This window comes from Miscanthus floridulus, chromosome 3 (genome assembly GCF_019320115.1).
Source record: "Miscanthus floridulus cultivar M001 chromosome 3, ASM1932011v1, whole genome shotgun sequence".
NCBI classification, from domain to species: Eukaryota; Viridiplantae; Streptophyta; class Magnoliopsida; order Poales; family Poaceae; genus Miscanthus; species Miscanthus floridulus.
The window spans coordinates 57,146,078-57,155,538 of record NC_089582.1 but is presented as its reverse complement, the minus strand read 5'-3'; positions in this window follow the sequence as shown (position 1 = coordinate 57,155,538).

The window sequence follows — 9,461 nt, the reverse complement described above, 5'->3', positions numbered from 1 at the left end:
ACGTGACTCCCAATTTAAAACAGTACCGAAGGTGGGCCATCAGAGAAAGAAACGGACAGACGCAAGGACACACACGATACCCATCGAACGGCAAAAAAAAAAAAAAAAAAAAAACGTGTGCCAACAAACAACAAAACACATGTGTGCCATATAGCATTCCTGTTTCTATTAGGCCGTGCCCAACGCGACACGGTGGCTCGATCTGGATGCTCTAGCTTCCACGTCCGCATAGAGCATCCACGTAGTACTAGATCGAGGTTCTGCATGGTGTCACAGAAGCCTGCAGAGGAGACGGCTGCTTCAACTGACAAAAGGCGTAGGCTACCATGCAATCGTGCGTTGGGGAAAGAAAGTAAAGCCACTTTTGACACGGCTCATTCAAAACGACTTTACCGGTGAAGTCAAAGCCGGTGAAGCCAGAAAAACTGACTTTTCTCGGCTTCTAGTTCATTTTAACCATGACTTACAAAACGGCTTCACGCTACAGTGCCTTGATTTATACAAAATAGATGAAGCCGAAGTCGACATAAGCCATGCCAAAGAGGCCCTAAGGCTCCGTCACAGGCTTTTTCAATTTTTCCGGGACCATGGTCAGAAATAAACTGAGAAAAAATGACGTGGGCGTTGGGGAGAGCAGTGGCTTCCAACCGTATTTTCGACATGTATGTTAACTTTTTCCTGAGGCTAACAATCTTGTATGCCTGCGTTGGCCTTGCTCTTGGTTTGTAGCTTCTTCACCAAGATCAGTGATGCACATAGTTAAACATAAAACTTGAGTACTTGACCTCAGGTCCTTAGAGCATCATCAACCTAGCCCTCATCTGGCCCCCTATCCATCTTTTGAGGGTCCAAATTGTAAAACAGCTCTCCGATTGATCCCTCATCCAACTCACACCAAATGAGAGACCCTCATCCATCGCCTCCCACCCCCTCATCACAGGTAGGGGCTCGCATGGAATCCCTCATCCACATAGGGGAGCAACCTCTGGCGAGCCCGTGTGTGCTCAAACATTCTCCACTCGAGTCTACTCCTGCATCAAAATATATATATATATATATATATATATATATATATATATATATATATATATATAGGTATAACAAACCTTTTAAAACTCTTTATGATAATACTTTCACCGATATGAATATATTGATCCATAAAATCTATCGGTACTCCATAACTTATCATCATGAATGCCACAATAACTTTCTGCAAACATGATAACCCAAGTCATCACATCTATCTCCTTTTTGCACAAAATAATTGTCATGTTATTCTATAGGTTGTACTATGCGAAGAAACAGAGGACAAGCCATTCTAAAACTGAGCAAAGAAATGAGAATAAGGAAACATATTATGCATAGAAAGAGAATGGAAAAAGAGGACAAACTAATTGACCGAGCTATTTGCAAACCTGTGTCGAAATATAAATTCCCCATAGGTTGGATGTATTGAGAAATAGTCATTGTACAATCTAAAATGACCACTTTCTCTTTCTCGATGAATATATTGCCAGCCAAGTATAGAACATTCCCAACATGGACTATTCAGACATATATTGAGTGTGGGCTTGGTGTAATGCGGTAAGGATGAGCTTGGGCTCATCATCATCCGAAGATGAGGATGAATCTAAGAGAGAGACGACTCATTTTCGGTGGAGAATGAACAACAAAGTAGAGAGGGAGCAACAAAACAAATGAGATGGTGTATGAACCAGGTGAGTGTGCAAGTGGAAGCATATATAAAGCTAACCTCAGGAGCCGTTGGAATATAGACGTTTGAAATAGATCCATTTGAATATAGTAGGAGCAACAAAGTCGTTGGAATATGGCCTTTTGAAAGAGCTGTTGCAAAAATAGTTGTTGAAAAAAACCATTGGAATATAGACATTGAAAATATAACCGTTAAAAATATAGCCGTTGCAAACGGTTGATTTGTTAGTTAGAAGATATGAATAAAATAGAGGTGAGTGAAAGTAGGGAGACAAATATAAGGGACCAGTTGGAGTTCACAGATAAGTAGAAGTTGGAATCCGAACGAGGGAGCCCTACTTTGAGAGATAGGGGGTCAAATTTTGAGGGTTCCATTGGAGATGCTCTTATATAGCTATATATATGACACCTCTTGTAGCAATCCACGATTGATGAGGGAGATATAATAATGGAAAATTGTATATTGAGTGATGAGCTTTACTAGTATTACCTATCTTGTGTGCATTAATAATTGTGTGAAGGTTAAGGTAGATTTTCTTAGTATATCTCTAGTTAGTAGTTTTCTCACATGTTTAGTGTAATGGGCTAATGGCCCTAAAGACTTTTTAGTGTGCTTTTATAGAATCTCTAGGGCTAGTTCTTACTTAAGGGAGGAATAGTTTTAATAGGCTAAAGTTATTGCTTTAATTTTTAAACCCCCTTTCTTGAGGCTATTCAATCCTTACGTACAAGCACACAGGGGCAGCCGTGATGTAACTAGCTATAAGCGAGACGATATAGGGGCAGCCGTGATGCAAAAAAAGAAGACAAAACACTGTAGCGACTGATTGTGTGAGAGAGAAATACTGTAGCGGCTGAAAAAGATGTACTGTAGTATGTGAGGAGAAGCAGCCGGACCAGCCGGCTGGTCTGAAATTTTCAGACCAGCCGAACGCGCGATGATTGTTTTGATAGATCAGTCAAAGTATAAGAGCGTCACAAATTGACAGTTGGTGAGATGAACTGAGGAATAGCATGGAGTTGACGAAGACAAGGAAGAAGAAGGGTGGTGGTGAATCTCGCATGGGTGAAACGCTTGAGCGTACTATTTCATAAGGCAAGGCTTGGTAGGCGGTAAGGCTCTACCCAGCGCCTAAGTGAGCCTACGCTTGACTAGGGATTTGTATTTTTAGTGACATGTTAAACAGTGAGAATTGGCATATTGAAAATAACGAATTTGAGATTATCATTTGTACTCCCTCTATTTTAAATTATAAGACATTTTGGCTTTTCTAAATACATTGTTTTTGCTATGCACTTTTTTTAATAGTTTTGCTTTGCATTTAGATACACTATATCTAGATACATAGTAAAAATAATATATCTAGAAAAGTCAAAGCGGCTTGTAATTTGAAAAGAGAAAGTACTATTCTGGTAAATACGTTATGAGGGAGTTTAGTTACCACCAAAACACGTAACTACTCAGGTCAAACTTTCTCAACTTTAACTAGGTTTGTAGAAAATGCATATAAAATTTATATCTCCAAATAAGTTTATTATGAAAGTATATTCAACTACTAATTATGTATTATAAACATTAATATTCTTTTATATATAATTGGTTAAAGTTAAAAAAAGTTAACTTCTTAGAAAATAAGTCTTCTATTTTGGAACCGAGGGAGTAAATGATAATTGAACGTCATGAATCAACATATGACCACGCCACGCTTCGTCGTCCACTTGAATTCTTTTTGGAAAAAGTCTACTTAACCCCCCCACATTTCATACTTGGTCTACTTCACCCCAACTATGAAACCGTCTGTTTTACCCCCTAAACTTTCTAAAACCGTCTATTTTACCCCCTGGGCGGTTTTTCAGTGGCGGATTGATACACTAACCGCGGGTTTGCTACAGTAACGGTGGTTGCTACAGTAATGGTGGTTCGGATTTTCTTTTTTTTATTTGTTTTCGGTGAATTTTTGAAAAATCATAGTAAATCATAGAAAAATCATAAAATAAAAAATCTAATTTTATTAGACTCCACATGAGTAGATCTACACAGTGAATATATAATACGGTATGCTTTAGTACAATTTTTTTATACCTTTATATTAATTGGAAAATCCAATTTTGTCTGTAATTAATTAGAATTTATCTATAACTAAGTTATACATAGTCCAATGAGTACGAAATTTTTACTATAGTTTAAGCATACAATAATTAGCGTACCATAAAAATTTTACCACAATTGGACCATAGAAGCTGCAGCTATGAATTATTCCAATTAATTACAGACAAAATTAGATTTTTCAATTAATCTAAGGCTACAGTAAAAAAATTTGTACTAAAGCATACCGTATTATATATTCACTATGTAGATCTACTCATGTGGAGTCCAACAAAATTAGATTTTTTATTTTATGATTTTTCTATGATTTACTGTGATTTTTCAAAGATTCACCGAAAATTAAAAAAAGGAAATTCAAACCCACCATGACTGTATACTGTAGCAGGCCTGCTTTTACTGTAGCAACCCGCCGCTGAAAACCGCCCGGGGGATAAAATAGACGGTTTTAGAAAGTTCAGGGGGTAAAACAGACGGTTTCATAGTTAGGGGTGATGTAGACCAAGTATGAAAGGTGGGGGGTTTAAGTAGACTTTTTCCAATTCTTTTTTATAGCTAGTAGCTAGTCTTATTAATTCCGATGTGGATCGACTCGCGCCTGGTCATGCGAGTCACCGTTTTTTTACCCCCCACAACTTTAGCTTTTCTATACATTTCTAGCTTCCGCGAGTCCGCACCCGATCAGTGGTGGACGTAGTTAAACATGAAAATTTTTGACCTTAGCTATATATAAGTGCCTCCCTGGGCTTCGTGCCTGGCCGACGACCCAGGCACGGCTCTCTAGGCCGCTTTTCATGCCGTGCCGGCCTAAGAAGCACGGGTAAAGCTAGCAGGCCGGGCCGGCCCATGGCCCGTTTCAGCAGGGGAAGGGGAACAGAGGACGTCGTCGGGAGCGCGACCGCGTGGAGGAGGTGGCGACCACCACTCGAAGCCGGCTGCGTGCTCGACGGGAGGTTGGGAGGAGGCCGTCGCCGCACGAGATCGGGAGGAGCCCTCGGAGCCGAGGAAGGAGGCACGGAGAGATGGGCGTCGGGTCGCTGGGGCGCAGTTGCCGGCTCGCCGCTGATCCGCCCAAGCAAGCCGCCGCCGCAGACGTCGCCAAGGCAGGAGGGGAGCCGCGCGCCGAGCCTGCTCCCACACGAGGCAGAAGCTGTGCTGGGGTAGGAGGGGAGCGCCGCAGACATCGCCGAGGCAGGCGCAGTGCTAGGGGCGTGCGACGCGAGCGAGCAGGAGGAGGCGAGGAGCCAAGTGCGACGGCGTCGAGTGAGAGGGGCCAGGAAGTTAGGGTTAAGGGAGGAGACGCGGTGGGCTTTTGTGGGAGCAGGCCGCGATGCGTGCTGGACTGCTGGGCTGTTAGCCTACTGCAGCTGGGGCTTTCTCACCGGGCCGGGTCATGCCACCCGGCGCGTTTGGGAAGCGGCTCAGGCACGGCCTGCTCCCTCGGGCTGTGTCAGCTCGGGTCCGCTGGCCACCTGGCCAGGCCATGCTTGGGCCGGACCAAAAAAACGGGCTTTGTGCCGGGCTCGGGCTGCATGCCCACACGCGCGCGCGCCCACACACACATATATATATATATATATATATATATATATATATATATATATATATATATATATATATATATATATATATAAAACCCCTCTCATAGCAATCCACGATTGCCGAGGGAAATATAATAATCAAGAATTATATTCAGCGATGAGCTTTACTGTCGTGCTTATCTTGTTTACATTAATCATTGTGTGAAGCCTCGCCAAACGTGCACATGTGAAACAGCTTGTGAAGTCAAAACCAAGCTAAAAACAGTAAAGCCAAAGCCATTTTCACCTGGAAGTCAAAGTGTCACACCCCAGAATTTCTGATTTTAGGTTGTGCATAGAAAACACAAAATAAAATGAATTATTTTAATATTTGGATAAAATTTACCAAGTTTAGTTTGAGCTAGCGCAAATTTAGTTATAGGAAAAATAAGAATTTTCAAAGTTTTCTATTTTGACGGGCGTTTGGATGATGTGATGTTTGCTTGTTGCTTGACTTGGTGCTATGAGTGGGTACAATTTTTAAAATGCGTTTAGTAAGTCGTTTATCTGTCTTTGGCTCATCTCTGTCTTTTCCTATAATAATCAAATTCTTGCTTTCTCGACCTTAATCTTTTCGTTTGGAGTTTCCCAAGATCATTTTCTTCCGCAGGAAATCACTCATTTGTGTTCAGCGTCCATCAACATATCTCTACAAACTTCTCGTGAATTTTTCTGACTTTTTCTGGGGTTTTTTATACAAGAAATTATTGCGGAAATAATTAATTCTAATCCTAAACTATCTAATCTCAAAATCCTTTGGCTCTTTCTCAAATCGGTCTCCTGCTGATACTGGAGTCCTCGCACCTTTTGCTTTGACGTGGTGGCACAATCTGAAGATGCAAGCAACTAGGCCATATCCTTTATTCTTATAGCAGATAGACGTCAGCCTGATGCTAGCTTTGGTTCTGTTGCTACCAAAGAGGAACCGAACTATATTTCCTCCTAAACTATACACCGCACGCGCAAAGGACTCCTGGACTCAATATCCAATAAATAGCAGACTCAACCTATCGTATCCTTTTCCAAACCTATGGAAGCAAACCAATCCATCACAATGCACGACCGCCGCCGCCGACTCCGCGCCGCCCACGCCTCCTCTCTTGACTTGCGCTTCTGGCCATAAATATCGGGTGCCCGCAGCCGTGCCTTCCCATCCCAAGCTTCGAAGCAGCCCCGCAAGCACGCCGAGCCGAGCGCCGTCGAAGCCGATCCTGGAGGCCTAGATCATCGTCGGACGTGGAAATTATGGCTTGTTTAGCTAGGTGAAGTTTGAGATTTTGGCTACTGTGGCACTTTCGTTTTTATTTGGCAATTAGTATTCAATCATGGACTAATTAGGCTCAAAACGTTCGTCTCGCGATTTCCAACAAAACTGTGCAATTAGTTTTTTTCGTCTACATTTAATGCTCTATGCACGTATCGCAAGATTCGATGTGATGGCTACTGTAGCACTTTCTGGGAAAAAGTTTTTGAAACTAAGCCCTTATTTAGTTCTTCAAAAGTGTACTATACAAAAAGAAGATTCCCCGTCACATCAAACTTGCGGTACGTGTATGGAGTACTAAATGTAGACGAAATAAAAAACTAATTGCACAGTTTGCTTTAACTTTGCGAGACGAATCTTTTAAGCCTAATTAGTCAATGTTTGGACAATAATTCATAAATACAAATGAAATGCTACAGTGTGGATTCGTGCACTATACAAAGTTTGTCGAACACAAAGTTTGCCGAACTGAACGCGCCCTAAACAAGGCCTTAAATGAACCAAAGCACCTGGAGCCGCTCTGCTCTTCTCCGTCAGACCGTCACCGGTGAGATCCTCTGCATGCTCCCCTCTCCTGAACGCTTTTACATGCTGTCATTGAAGCATCGTCGGTATCGGTAGCTTTTTATTTGCCAACTGCCCCGTCGTCTTCCCGTGCCTGCACTAACACGCGGCTTCGATCTCTTGCTGGGCATGCTTTTGCTACTGTGTCCAGATTTCCAAGCCATCTATCACCCGCGTGCAAGCGAAGATAGAACCATCATCGTGTATGCTTGTGCAGCATGTGCAAACGCACTAGTGTAGTCTTGCCGAGCGAGCAGAGCAGTTATGCGTGCTCAGTTCTGCTCTTGCTAGCTTGATGACGTCACCATCACGTCACCCACACATTATGGCCGTTTTCTTATAGAAAAATAAATTCAACAATACTATAGAAATACACCGCTTACATTCAACAATGGATCCCCACCGTTTCTTCATTCTAACTCCGATTTGATCTGTTCAACTTGCGTTAGGTTCGTAATTTCATAACCTACATGTTCATACTACTGTTAAATATGTTTTCAACTTTTAAAATTCGTGATTAGATTTAATTTATTATTTTATTAAAGAAAATCATGTTTAATTCATATCTTCTACGTTTTAACTCTGTTTTGATCCATTCAAGTTACGTTAAATTTATAGCGACAAGATCTACGCGTTAGCAACAGTGGTTACCATGTCACTATTTATGGAATTTCATGGTTTAAACTATAATTTGAATAATAATTATACAACTGGGTTTTATAAAATAAAATATGATTTGTTTTACTTTGGTATTCTATTTCAAACTTAAATTTAACTTAATTTATATTACCTATAAAATATCTTATATATGTTTTTATATAATTAAAACACATGAAGCTAATAGTTTTATGAGTAGATCTCTCAGTAGTTGTATCTTTTTAACCGTAGCTCTGACTAATGTGCTTTTTCGCGTCTGTGTGTTCGTAGCGATGCGTAGAATCGTGTTTCAAATCTTTTCACTTATTCTTCTATGATTGGTGTATTGTTCTAATTTAGATCTATTGTTTGCTTCGTGTATGATTGTATGGATGCTTGTGTGGTGTTTTATGATTTCATCCGATCGGTGAGATATACATGTTGATCAAGAAGAAGAAGAAGAACGTTGAAGATTAAAGCTTACCGAAGGATCGGTGTTTAAGGCAAGTATAGCATGGGATCTTTCTTGTTGTCATATACACATTTAATCATTTAATTCATACTGCATGTGTCTACCTTGACTGCCACTAAGGATTTCCTAGTACCTTGTTACCCTGTACCTTGATACCTATGTGGTACTGCATTGGGTAGTATGATACTAGCGCTCAATTAAAGACCATGATCTTGTAACTTGACTAATGTAATATGCAATAAACACTAAAAGATATTTTTTAGCAATATGGAATAAGGGGCTAGAGCATTGGGCTATTTTATGGTGCTCTAGATTTCTCTCCCTAAGGACTTATCTGTAAGTGATCATCCGGGACTTACAGTACAGCTGTGAGGGCTACATGGCTTTGGCTTTAGCTCAGTATGAGGACCTTTTCTAGCTTGTTAGTGGTTACCTTTATTGGCGTAAGAATGACTTGACGAATCGGGTATAGTGCGACATCTGTTCCCTTATGTATAGGCTACGTGTCATTGTGCCATCGGGAAGGGGGGCTCTACATCTGTTTACCGAGTGAATCTAATGGCCCTAACTTGTTAGACGAACCTTTGAAATGTTTCATAGTGAACCCTACCGACCTTCATTGGTAGTGGGTCAAGAGGCTCACCTCGGGCGAAAGGGTAAATCACGACTCACAGTAAAAGTGTACAACCTCTGCAGAGTGTAAACCTGGTATATCAGCCGTGCTCACGGTCACGAGTGGCCGAACCCTTACGGAATAGATGATCACTAATGGTTAATGATGATGAATACAGATGATACTGATGATGAACATGCTCATTAATGATTACTGTTTATGCTATTCATTATTCATGCTTACCTGATCATGTGTTTATGGGCTTGTGATAAACTTGTTGCTACTCAATTGCTAAAAGATGACTCATTAAAAGCTAATCGCAGTAAACCAATGTCAGCTTTTTGAGCCTCATGAACCCCATGTTATATTTATTGAGTACGACATGTACTTACGCTTGCTTTATTTTTAATTATTTGGATAAAAATCCTGGATGGGTATCAGATTGCTAGAGTCTGAAGGAATTAGGCTTGTGATCAACCAGTCAGTTGTCGCTATGAAATTGGAGTCTTCACCTG